Below are 13,268 nucleotides of genomic sequence, written 5' to 3' on the forward strand. Positions count from 1 at the left end.
CAACTTTCTGTGCGACAAATTCAGACAGGAAAAATCAGTATAAATCCTTAGAAAATTATCCCCCAGTGTCTCCATCTGCTGGCGGTAATGAATAAGCATTGCTGCACTGATGGGGTATGCATTAGACGAAAAAAAAGAAGAAAAAGAAGAATAATACGCCCAGAAAAGAGGCGAAAAGGAGAAAAACGTAAAAAAACGTGAAAAAAAAGTAAGAGGAAGAGAAGGGAAAAAAAGGTGGAAATGGGTTTAAAAGTGATTTCGGCGGAGAAATATATATATATATATATATATATATATATATATATATATATATATATATATATACGCGCACACACACACATATATATAAACGTATTCTCCGTTGAGATATTGCAGCCGCTGCTGTGTCCAGGCCCAGGAGCCTTAGCACTGTGCTGTGATGTCACTCAATACCACTGACATCACTAGGTGTAAACAACATCTCTCCTTTGCTGTGTATGTGACTATGGAGCTGTTTGGTGATGTCGTCTATTACGGCCTTCATAGAAGCAACAGGAGATTGTTGCATCCATCTTGAACCCTCAGAACTACAGTGCTATGATGTCACTCACTTCCACAGGCCTTGCAGAGTGTAAACAACAACAACCCAGCTTTGTTGTGTATGTAACCATAGGGATTTGTGATGTCACCTAGAACCTTCACAGCAGCGACAGCTTTATGAGGAGCATCAGCACTGCTCTGCCTGAGCAGAACCATCACCGCCATAGGTTGTCAAATAACCCGGATTTAACCCACACAGGTAAGTCCAATGGGGTGCAGGCATGTCCTCTATGCTTACAGCTTCCCGTGGGTGTTGGTTTGATACCGTTTGGGGACAGCCAAGGAGGCATCTGCAGGCAACAAAGGTAGGTGTGTGCTTGTGTGTGTGTTTCCTATGCAGATCCTAAGCCCAGTGTCACATGCAAGAAGGAGGAGTAAGAAGGGTTCCTGGCAAATCCGGGTTATGGATTGCATTTAAAAAGGCCCCGTGGGAGTGCAATGGGCCCCTGTCTTGCTGCTTAGCAATAATGGTATGGGTTTAGGTTCTGCTGTGTGTACTGGTGGTTGACTGCCCCCCAGCCCAGAGTGTGCATGGAAAATTGTCTGGCAGCCTCCCTGACAGCAAGCAGTGATAGTGCCCATGAAGGGGACCTTGTTGGGCCCGCCCCTTTCACGGTTATTGCTTCTCGGCCTTTTGGCTAAGATCAAGTGTAGTATCTGTTCTTATCAGTTTAATATCTGATACGTCCCCTATCTGGGGACCATATATTAAATGGATTTTTGAGAACGGGGGCCGATTTCGAAGCTTGCTTCCGTCGCCCTATGCATTGACCCGATATGGCAGTATCTTCGGGTACAGTGCACCACCCCCTTACAGGGTTAAAAAGAAAGATTCCTACTTTCATTGCTACCTGCTTGCTGGCTAGCCAGCTAGCCAGCCCTGTGGGCCTTGCTGCTGCTGCAGCCAAAAAACAAAAGGTGGTGCTGCTGCTGCTTCTGCTGCTTCTGCTTCTGCTTGTGTCTGGCCCCTGTTGGAGCGTCCAGGCACAGGACTTCTGCTGCTGCTGACTAAATGGCCTCCTTAATTGGATCATTTGAGTAGCCAGCACACCTGTGCAGGTAGGGCATGACATGATAGGCAGCTGCCTTGATAGCGGGTGGGTGCTGAATGTTCCTAATTGACAAAATAAGATTAATGCTTATGAAGAAATATAAAATCTCATCCCTTCCCCAATATCGCGCCACACCCCTACCCCTTAATTCCCTGGTTGAACTTGATGGACATATGTCTTTTTTCGACCGTACTAACTATGTAACTATGTAACATAACATGGGGGGGGGGGGTCTCCTGGCTGTTCACACAGGTGTGTCATTGCTGTACATTGACCATGCATTGCTTCTGTGGTATTGCAAAGGCAAAGACAAATGCTTCCAGCCATCCATTGCACTAATGGATTGGTCATCAGCTGGCTGTCTATGTCCCGCATCAATATAGACCAAAGTACAGAGGGTTAGGCTATGCTATTGTGCACCTACCTGATGCATCAGAAGGTGCGAGGCCCTTGCTAAATTCTGTGCACAGACTTTGAGATCTATGCTTTAGACTGTATCTAAACCTGCTCCAACATGGACTGACATTCTGGCCTACTTTCAGCCGATGCGACTTGTCTGTCGCTGAACAGTCGCTTTTTATGTATTCAGCACCTATGTATAATGTTGTAAAAATGCTCTAGAAGCTAAAGTCGCAGAAATGTCACACATATTTGGCCTGCAACTTTCTGTGCGACAAATTCAGACAGGAAAAATCAGTATAAATCCTTAGAAAATTATCCCCCAGTGTCTCCATCTGCTGGCGGTATTGAATAAGCATTGCTGCACTGATGGGGTATGCATTAGACGAAAAAAAAGAAGAAAAAGAAGAATAATACGCCCAGAAAAGAGGCGAAAAGGAGAAAAACGTAAAAAAACGTGAAAAAAAAGTAAGAGGAAGAGAAGGGAAAAAAAGGTGGAAATGGGTTTAAAAGTGATTTCGGCGGAGAAATATATATATATATATATATATATATATATATATATATATATGCGCACACACACACATAGATATAAACGTATTCTCCGTTGAGATATTGCAGCCGCTGCTGTGTCCAGGCCCAGGAGCCTTAGCACTGTGCTGTGATGTCACTCAATACCACTGACATCACTAGGTGTAAACAACATCTCTCCTTTGCTGTGTATGTGACTATGGAGCTGTTTGGTGATGTCGTCTATTACGGCCTTCATAGAAGCAACAGGAGATTGTTGCATCCATCTTGAACCCTCAGAACTACAGTGCTATGATGTCACTCACTTCCACAGGCCTTGCAGAGTGTAAACAACAACAACCCAGCTTTGTTGTGTATGTAACCATAGGGATTTGTGATGTCACCTAGAACCTTCACAGCAGCGACAGCTTTATGAGGAGCATCAGCACTGCTCTGCCTGAGCAGAACCATCACCGCCATAGGTTGTCAAATAACCCGGATTTAACCCACACAGGTAAGTCCAATGGGGTGCAGGCATGTCCTCTATGCTTACAGCTTCCCGTGGGTGTTGGTTTGATACCGTTTGGGGACAGCCAAGGAGGCATCTGCAGGCAACAAAGGTAGGTGTGTGCTTGTGTGTGTGTTTCCTATGCAGATCCTAAGCCCAGTGTCACATGCAAGTAGGAGGAGTAAGAAGGGTTCCTGGCAAATCCGGGTTATGGATTGCATTTAAAAAGGCCCCGTGGGAGTGCAATGGGCCCCTGTCTTGCTGCTTAGCAATAATGGTATGGGTTTAGGTTCTGCTGTGTGTACTGGTGGTTGACTGCCCCCCAGCCCAGAGTGTGCATGGAAAATTGTCTGGCAGCCTCCCTGACAGCAAGCAGTGATAGTGCCCATGAAGGGGACCTTGTTGGGCCCGCCCCTTTCACGGTTATCGCTTCTCGGCCTTTTGGCTAAGATCAAGTGTAGTATCTGTTCTTATCAGTTTAATATCTGATACGTCCCCTATCTGGGGACCATATATTAAATGGATTTTTGAGAACGGGGGCCGATTTCGAAGCTTGCTTCCGTCGCCCTATGCATTGACCCGATATGGCAGTATCTTCGGGTACAGTGCACCACCCCCTTACAGGGTTAAAAAGAAAGATTCCTACTTTCATTGCTACCTGCTTGCTGGCTAGCCAGCTAGCCAGCCCTGTGGGCCTTGCTGCTGCTGCAGCCAAAAAACAAAAGGTGGTGCTGCTGCTGCTTCTGCTGCTTCTGCTTCTGCTTGTGTCTGGCCCCTGTTGGAGCGTCCAGGCACAGGACTTCTGCTGCTGCTGACTAAATGGCCTCCTTAATTGGATCATTTGAGTAGCCAGCACACCTGTGCAGGTAGGGCATGACATGATAGGCAGCTGCCTTGATAGCGGGTGGGTGCTGAATGTTCCTAATTGACAAAATAAGATTAATGCTTATGAAGAAATATAAAATCTCATCCCTTCCCCAATATCGCGCCACACCCCTACCCCTTAATTCCCTGGTTGAACTTGATGGACATATGTCTTTTTTCGACCGTACTAACTATGTAACTATGTAACATAACATGGGGGGGGGGGTCTCCTGGCTGTTCACACAGGTGTGTCATTGCTGTACATTGACCATGCATTGCTTCTGTGGTATTGCAAAGGCAAAGACAAATGCTTCCAGCCATCCATTGCACTAATGGATTGGTCATCAGCTGGCTGTCTATGTCCCGCATCAATATAGACCAAAGTACAGAGGGTTAGGCTATGCTATTGTGCACCTACCTGATGCATCAGAAGGTGCGAGGCCCTTGCTAAATTCTGTGCACAGACTTTGAGATCTATGCTTTAGACTGTATCTAAACCTGCTCCAACATGGACTGACATTCTGGCCTACTTTCAGCCGATGCGACTTGTCTGTCGCTGAACAGTCGCTTTTTATGTATTCAGCACCTATGTATAATGTTGTAAAAATGCTCTAGAAGCTAAAGTCGCAGAAATGTCACACATATTTGGCCTGCAACTTTCTGTGCGACAAATTCAGACAGGAAAAATCAGTATAAATCCTTAGAAAATTATCCCCCAGTGTCTCCATCTGCTGGCGGTATTGAATAAGCATTGCTGCACTGATGGGGTATGCATTAGACGAAAAAAAAGAAGAAAAAGAAGAATAATACGCCCAGAAAAGAGGCGAAAAGGAGAAAAACGTAAAAAAACGTGAAAAAAAAGTAAGAGGAAGAGAAGGGAAAAAAAGGTGGAAATGGGTTTAAAAGTGATTTCGGCGGAGAAATATATATATATATATATATATATATATATATATATATATATATGCGCACACACACACATAGATATAAACGTATTCTCCGTTGAGATATTGCAGCCGCTGCTGTGTCCAGGCCCAGGAGCCTTAGCACTGTGCTGTGATGTCACTCAATACCACTGACATCACTAGGTGTAAACAACATCTCTCCTTTGCTGTGTATGTGACTATGGAGCTGTTTGGTGATGTCGTCTATTACGGCCTTCATAGAAGCAACAGGAGATTGTTGCATCCATCTTGAACCCTCAGAACTACAGTGCTATGATGTCACTCACTTCCACAGGCCTTGCAGAGTGTAAACAACAACAACCCAGCTTTGTTGTGTATGTAACCATAGGGATTTGTGATGTCACCTAGAACCTTCACAGCAGCGACAGCTTTATGAGGAGCATCAGCACTGCTCTGCCTGAGCAGAACCATCACCGCCATAGGTTGTCAAATAACCCGGATTTAACCCACACAGGTAAGTCCAATGGGGTGCAGGCATGTCCTCTATGCTTACAGCTTCCCGTGGGTGTTGGTTTGATACCGTTTGGGGACAGCCAAGGAGGCATCTGCAGGCAACAAAGGTAGGTGTGTGCTTGTGTGTGTGTTTCCTATGCAGATCCTAAGCCCAGTGTCACATGCAAGTAGGAGGAGTAAGAAGGGTTCCTGGCAAATCCGGGTTATGGATTGCATTTAAAAAGGCCCCGTGGGAGTGCAATGGGCCCCTGTCTTGCTGCTTAGCAATAATGGTATGGGTTTAGGTTCTGCTGTGTGTACTGGTGGTTGACTGCCCCCCAGCCCAGAGTGTGCATGGAAAATTGTCTGGCAGCCTCCCTGACAGCAAGCAGTGATAGTGCCCATGAAGGGGACCTTGTTGGGCCCGCCCCTTTCACGGTTATCGCTTCTCGGCCTTTTGGCTAAGATCAAGTGTAGTATCTGTTCTTATCAGTTTAATATCTGATACGTCCCCTATCTGGGGACCATATATTAAATGGATTTTTGAGAACGGGGGCCGATTTCGAAGCTTGCTTCCGTCGCCCTATGCATTGACCCGATATGGCAGTATCTTCGGGTACAGTGCACCACCCCCTTACAGGGTTAAAAAGAAAGATTCCTACTTTCATTGCTACCTGCTTGCTGGCTAGCCAGCTAGCCAGCCCTGTGGGCCTTGCTGCTGCTGCAGCCAAAAAACAAAAGGTGGTGCTGCTGCTGCTTCTGCTGCTTCTGCTTCTGCTTGTGTCTGGCCCCTGTTGGAGCGTCCAGGCACAGGACTTCTGCTGCTGCTGACTAAATGGCCTCCTTAATTGGATCATTTGAGTAGCCAGCACACCTGTGCAGGTAGGGCATGACATGATAGGCAGCTGCCTTGATAGCGGGTGGGTGCTGAATGTTCCTAATTGACAAAATAAGATTAATGCTTATGAAGAAATATAAAATCTCATCCCTTCCCCAATATCGCGCCACACCCCTACCCCTTAATTCCCTGGTTGAACTTGATGGACATATGTCTTTTTTCGACCGTACTAACTATGTAACTATGTAACATAACATGGGGGGGGGGGGTCTCCTGGCTGTTCACACAGGTGTGTCATTGCTGTACATTGACCATGCATTGCTTCTGTGGTATTGCAAAGGCAAAGACAAATGCTTCCAGCCATCCATTGCACTAATGGATTGGTCATCAGCTGGCTGTCTATGTCCCGCATCAATATAGACCAAAGTACAGAGGGTTAGGCTATGCTATTGTGCACCTACCTGATGCATCAGAAGGTGCGAGGCCCTTGCTAAATTCTGTGCACAGACTTTGAGATCTATGCTTTAGACTGTATCTAAACCTGCTCCAACATGGACTGACATTCTGGCCTACTTTCAGCCGATGCGACTTGTCTGTCGCTGAACAGTCGCTTTTTATGTATTCAGCACCTATGTATAATGTTGTAAAAATGCTCTAGAAGCTAAAGTCGCAGAAATGTCACACATATTTGGCCTGCAACTTTCTGTGCGACAAATTCAGACAGGAAAAATCAGTATAAATCCTTAGAAAATTATCCCCCAGTGTCTCCATCTGCTGGCGGTATTGAATAAGCATTGCTGCACTGATGGGGTATGCATTAGACGAAAAAAAAGAAGAAAAAGAAGAATAATACGCCCAGAAAAGAGGCGAAAAGGAGAAAAACGTAAAAAAACGTGAAAAAAAAGTAAGAGGAAGAGAAGGGAAAAAAAGGTGGAAATGGGTTTAAAAGTGATTTCGGCGGAGAAATATATATATATATATATATATATATATATATATATATATATGCGCACACACACACATAGATATAAACGTATTCTCCGTTGAGATATTGCAGCCGCTGCTGTGTCCAGGCCCAGGAGCCTTAGCACTGTGCTGTGATGTCACTCAATACCACTGACATCACTAGGTGTAAACAACATCTCTCCTTTGCTGTGTATGTGACTATGGAGCTGTTTGGTGATGTCGTCTATTACGGCCTTCATAGAAGCAACAGGAGATTGTTGCATCCATCTTGAACCCTCAGAACTACAGTGCTATGATGTCACTCACTTCCACAGGCCTTGCAGAGTGTAAACAACAACAACCCAGCTTTGTTGTGTATGTAACCATAGGGATTTGTGATGTCACCTAGAACCTTCACAGCAGCGACAGCTTTATGAGGAGCATCAGCACTGCTCTGCCTGAGCAGAACCATCACCGCCATAGGTTGTCAAATAACCCGGATTTAACCCACACAGGTAAGTCCAATGGGGTGCAGGCATGTCCTCTATGCTTACAGCTTCCCGTGGGTGTTGGTTTGATACCGTTTGGGGACAGCCAAGGAGGCATCTGCAGGCAACAAAGGTAGGTGTGTGCTTGTGTGTGTGTTTCCTATGCAGATCCTAAGCCCAGTGTCACATGCAAGTAGGAGGAGTAAGAAGGGTTCCTGGCAAATCCGGGTTATGGATTGCATTTAAAAAGGCCCCGTGGGAGTGCAATGGGCCCCTGTCTTGCTGCTTAGCAATAATGGTATGGGTTTAGGTTCTGCTGTGTGTACTGGTGGTTGACTGCCCCCCAGCCCAGAGTGTGCATGGAAAATTGTCTGGCAGCCTCCCTGACAGCAAGCAGTGATAGTGCCCATGAAGGGGACCTTGTTGGGCCCGCCCCTTTCACGGTTATCGCTTCTCGGCCTTTTGGCTAAGATCAAGTGTAGTATCTGTTCTTATCAGTTTAATATCTGATACGTCCCCTATCTGGGGACCATATATTAAATGGATTTTTGAGAACGGGGGCCGATTTCGAAGCTTGCTTCCGTCGCCCTATGCATTGACCCGATATGGCAGTATCTTCGGGTACAGTGCACCACCCCCTTACAGGGTTAAAAAGAAAGATTCCTACTTTCATTGCTACCTGCTTGCTGGCTAGCCAGCTAGCCAGCCCTGTGGGCCTTGCTGCTGCTGCAGCCAAAAAACAAAAGGTGGTGCTGCTGCTGCTTCTGCTGCTTCTGCTTCTGCTTGTGTCTGGCCCCTGTTGGAGCGTCCAGGCACAGGACTTCTGCTGCTGCTGACTAAATGGCCTCCTTAATTGGATCATTTGAGTAGCCAGCACACCTGTGCAGGTAGGGCATGACATGATAGGCAGCTGCCTTGATAGCGGGTGGGTGCTGAATGTTCCTAATTGACAAAATAAGATTAATGCTTATGAAGAAATATAAAATCTCATCCCTTCCCCAATATCGCGCCACACCCCTACCCCTTAATTCCCTGGTTGAACTTGATGGACATATGTCTTTTTTCGACCGTACTAACTATGTAACTATGTAACATAACATGGGGGGGGGGGTCTCCTGGCTGTTCACACAGGTGTGTCATTGCTGTACATTGACCATGCATTGCTTCTGTGGTATTGCAAAGGCAAAGACAAATGCTTCCAGCCATCCATTGCACTAATGGATTGGTCATCAGCTGGCTGTCTATGTCCCGCATCAATATAGACCAAAGTACAGAGGGTTAGGCTATGCTATTGTGCACCTACCTGATGCATCAGAAGGTGCGAGGCCCTTGCTAAATTCTGTGCACAGACTTTGAGATCTATGCTTTAGACTGTATCTAAACCTGCTCCAACATGGACTGACATTCTGGCCTACTTTCAGCCGATGCGACTTGTCTGTCGCTGAACAGTCGCTTTTTATGTATTCAGCACCTATGTATAATGTTGTAAAAATGCTCTAGAAGCTAAAGTCGCAGAAATGTCACACATATTTGGCCTGCAACTTTCTGTGCGACAAATTCAGACAGGAAAAATCAGTATAAATCCTTAGAAAATTATCCCCCAGTGTCTCCATCTGCTGGCGGTATTGAATAAGCATTGCTGCACTGATGGGGTATGCATTAGACGAAAAAAAAGAAGAAAAAGAAGAATAATACGCCCAGAAAAGAGGCGAAAAGGAGAAAAACGTAAAAAAACGTGAAAAAAAAGTAAGAGGAAGAGAAGGGAAAAAAAGGTGGAAATGGGTTTAAAAGTGATTTCGGCGGAGAAATATATATATATATATATATATATATATATATATATATATATATATGCGCACACACACACATAGATATAAACGTATTCTCCGTTGAGATATTGCAGCCGCTGCTGTGTCCAGGCCCAGGAGCCTTAGCACTGTGCTGTGATGTCACTCAATACCACTGACATCACTAGGTGTAAACAACATCTCTCCTTTGCTGTGTATGTGACTATGGAGCTGTTTGGTGATGTCGTCTATTACGGCCTTCATAGAAGCAACAGGAGATTGTTGCATCCATCTTGAACCCTCAGAACTACAGTGCTATGATGTCACTCACTTCCACAGGCCTTGCAGAGTGTAAACAACAACAACCCAGCTTTGTTGTGTATGTAACCATAGGGATTTGTGATGTCACCTAGAACCTTCACAGCAGCGACAGCTTTATGAGGAGCATCAGCACTGCTCTGCCTGAGCAGAACCATCACCGCCATAGGTTGTCAAATAACCCGGATTTAACCCACACAGGTAAGTCCAATGGGGTGCAGGCATGTCCTCTATGCTTACAGCTTCCCGTGGGTGTTGGTTTGATACCGTTTGGGGACAGCCAAGGAGGCATCTGCAGGCAACAAAGGTAGGTGTGTGCTTGTGTGTGTGTTTCCTATGCAGATCCTAAGCCCAGTGTCACATGCAAGTAGGAGGAGTAAGAAGGGTTCCTGGCAAATCCGGGTTATGGATTGCATTTAAAAAGGCCCCGTGGGAGTGCAATGGGCCCCTGTCTTGCTGCTTAGCAATAATGGTATGGGTTTAGGTTCTGCTGTGTGTACTGGTGGTTGACTGCCCCCCAGCCCAGAGTGTGCATGGAAAATTGTCTGGCAGCCTCCCTGACAGCAAGCAGTGATAGTGCCCATGAAGGGGACCTTGTTGGGCCCGCCCCTTTCACGGTTATCGCTTCTCGGCCTTTTGGCTAAGATCAAGTGTAGTATCTGTTCTTATCAGTTTAATATCTGATACGTCCCCTATCTGGGGACCATATATTAAATGGATTTTTGAGAACGGGGGCCGATTTCGAAGCTTGCTTCCGTCGCCCTATGCATTGACCCGATATGGCAGTATCTTCGGGTACAGTGCACCACCCCCTTACAGGGTTAAAAAGAAAGATTCCTACTTTCATTGCTACCTGCTTGCTGGCTAGCCAGCTAGCCAGCCCTGTGGGCCTTGCTGCTGCTGCAGCCAAAAAACAAAAGGTGGTGCTGCTGCTGCTTCTGCTGCTTCTGCTTCTGCTTGTGTCTGGCCCCTGTTGGAGCGTCCAGGCACAGGACTTCTGCTGCTGCTGACTAAATGGCCTCCTTAATTGGATCATTTGAGTAGCCAGCACACCTGTGCAGGTAGGGCATGACATGATAGGCAGCTGCCTTGATAGCGGGTGGGTGCTGAATGTTCCTAATTGACAAAATAAGATTAATGCTTATGAAGAAATATAAAATCTCATCCCTTCCCCAATATCGCGCCACACCCCTACCCCTTAATTCCCTGGTTGAACTTGATGGACATATGTCTTTTTTCGACCGTACTAACTATGTAACTATGTAACATAACATGGGGGGGGGGTCTCCTGGCTGTTCACACAGGTGTGTCATTGCTGTACATTGACCATGCATTGCTTCTGTGGTATTGCAAAGGCAAAGACAAATGCTTCCAGCCATCCATTGCACTAATGGATTGGTCATCAGCTGGCTGTCTATGTCCCGCATCAATATAGACCAAAGTACAGAGGGTTAGGCTATGCTATTGTGCACCTACCTGATGCATCAGAAGGTGCGAGGCCCTTGCTAAATTCTGTGCACAGACTTTGAGATCTATGCTTTAGACTGTATCTAAACCTGCTCCAACATGGACTGACATTCTGGCCTACTTTCAGCCGATGCGACTTGTCTGTCGCTGAACAGTCGCTTTTTATGTATTCAGCACCTATGTATAATGTTGTAAAAATGCTCTAGAAGCTAAAGTCGCAGAAATGTCACACATATTTGGCCTGCAACTTTCTGTGCGACAAATTCAGACAGGAAAAATCAGTATAAATCCTTAGAAAATTATCCCCCAGTGTCTCCATCTGCTGGCGGTATTGAATAAGCATTGCTGCACTGATGGGGTATGCATTAGACGAAAAAAAAGAAGAAAAAGAAGAATAATACGCCCAGAAAAGAGGCGAAAAGGAGAAAAACGTAAAAAAACGTGAAAAAAAAGTAAGAGGAAGAGAAGGGAAAAAAAGGTGGAAATGGGTTTAAAAGTGATTTCGGCGGAGAAATATATATATATATATATATATATATATATATATATATATATATGCGCACACACACACATAGATATAAACGTATTCTCCGTTGAGATATTGCAGCCGCTGCTGTGTCCAGGCCCAGGAGCCTTAGCACTGTGCTGTGATGTCACTCAATACCACTGACATCACTAGGTGTAAACAACATCTCTCCTTTGCTGTGTATGTGACTATGGAGCTGTTTGGTGATGTCGTCTATTATGGCCTTCATAGAAGCAACAGGAGATTGTTGCATCCATCTTGAACCCTCAGAACTACAGTGCTATGATGTCACTCACTTCCACAGGCCTTGCAGAGTGTAAACAACAACAACCCAGCTTTGTTGTGTATGTAACCATAGGGATTTGTGATGTCACCTAGAACCTTCACAGCAGCGACAGCTTTATGAGGAGCATCAGCACTGCTCTGCCTGAGCAGAACCATCACCGCCATAGGTTGTCAAATAACCCGGATTTAACCCACACAGGTAAGTCCAATGGGGTGCAGGCATGTCCTCTATGCTTACAGCTTCCCGTGGGTGTTGGTTTGATACCGTTTGGGGACAGCCAAGGAGGCATCTGCAGGCAACAAAGGTAGGTGTGTGCTTGTGTGTGTGTTTCCTATGCAGATCCTAAGCCCAGTGTCACATGCAAGTAGGAGGAGTAAGAAGGGTTCCTGGCAAATCCGGGTTATGGATTGCATTTAAAAAGGCCCCGTGGGAGTGCAATGGGCCCCTGTCTTGCTGCTTAGCAATAATGGTATGGGTTTAGGTTCTGCTGTGTGTACTGGTGGTTGACTGCCCCCCAGCCCAGAGTGTGCATGGAAAATTGTCTGGCAGCCTCCCTGACAGCAAGCAGTGATAGTGCCCATGAAGGGGACCTTGTTGGGCCCGCCCCTTTCACGGTTATCGCTTCTCGGCCTTTTGGCTAAGATCAAGTGTAGTATCTGTTCTTATCAGTTTAATATCTGATACGTCCCCTATCTGGGGACCATATATTAAATGGATTTTTGAGAACGGGGGCCGATTTCGAAGCTTGCTTCCGTCGCCCTATGCATTGACCCGATATGGCAGTATCTTCGGGTACAGTGCACCACCCCCTTACAGGGTTAAAAAGAAAGATTCCTACTTTCATTGCTACCTGCTTGCTGGCTAGCCAGCTAGCCAGCCCTGTGGGCCTTGCTGCTGCTGCAGCCAAAAAACAAAAGGTGGTGCTGCTGCTGCTTCTGCTGCTTCTGCTTCTGCTTGTGTCTGGCCCCTGTTGGAGCGTCCAGGCACAGGACTTCTGCTGCTGCTGACTAAATGGCCTCCTTAATTGGATCATTTGAGTAGCCAGCACACCTGTGCAGGTAGGGCATGACATGATAGGCAGCTGCCTTGATAGCGGGTGGGTGCTGAATGTTCCTAATTGACAAAATAAGATTAATGCTTATGAAGAAATATAAAATCTCATCCCTTCCCCAATATCGCGCCACACCCCTACCCCTTAATTCCCTGGTTGAACTTGATGGACATATGTCTTTTTTCGACCGTACTAACTATGTAACTATGTAACATAACATGGGGGGGGGGGTCTCCTGGCTGTTCACACAGGT

General features: G+C 46.1%; 6 non-coding genes across 6 annotated transcripts; all 6 read left to right on the forward strand.

Moving 5' to 3' along the window:
- The first annotated feature begins 1,197 nt into the window (after positions 1-1,197).
- On the forward strand, positions 1,198-1,388 carry LOC130307220 (U2 spliceosomal RNA). Its single transcript, XR_008856430.1, has one exon. It is a non-coding gene; the product is annotated as a U2 spliceosomal RNA (small nuclear RNA).
- Positions 1,389-3,473: 2,085 nt separating this feature from the next.
- On the forward strand, positions 3,474-3,664 carry LOC130307110 (U2 spliceosomal RNA). The gene has a single exon (XR_008856323.1). It is a non-coding gene; the product is annotated as a U2 spliceosomal RNA (small nuclear RNA).
- Positions 3,665-5,750: 2,086 nt separating this feature from the next.
- LOC130307111 (U2 spliceosomal RNA) lies at positions 5,751-5,941 on the forward strand. The gene has a single exon (XR_008856325.1). It is a non-coding gene; the product is annotated as a U2 spliceosomal RNA (small nuclear RNA).
- A 2,085-nt stretch (positions 5,942-8,026) lies between these two features.
- On the forward strand, positions 8,027-8,217 carry LOC130307112 (U2 spliceosomal RNA). The gene has a single exon (XR_008856326.1). It is a non-coding gene; the product is annotated as a U2 spliceosomal RNA (small nuclear RNA).
- A 2,088-nt stretch (positions 8,218-10,305) lies between these two features.
- Positions 10,306-10,496, forward strand: LOC130307113 (U2 spliceosomal RNA). The gene has a single exon (XR_008856327.1). It is a non-coding gene; the product is annotated as a U2 spliceosomal RNA (small nuclear RNA).
- A 2,085-nt stretch (positions 10,497-12,581) lies between these two features.
- LOC130307114 (U2 spliceosomal RNA) lies at positions 12,582-12,772 on the forward strand. Its single transcript, XR_008856328.1, has one exon. It is a non-coding gene; the product is annotated as a U2 spliceosomal RNA (small nuclear RNA).
- Positions 12,773-13,268: the final 496 nt, after the last annotated feature.

Source organism: Hyla sarda, unplaced genomic scaffold (genome assembly GCF_029499605.1).
Source record: "Hyla sarda isolate aHylSar1 unplaced genomic scaffold, aHylSar1.hap1 scaffold_142, whole genome shotgun sequence".
NCBI lineage: Eukaryota > Metazoa > Chordata > Amphibia > Anura > Hylidae > Hyla > Hyla sarda.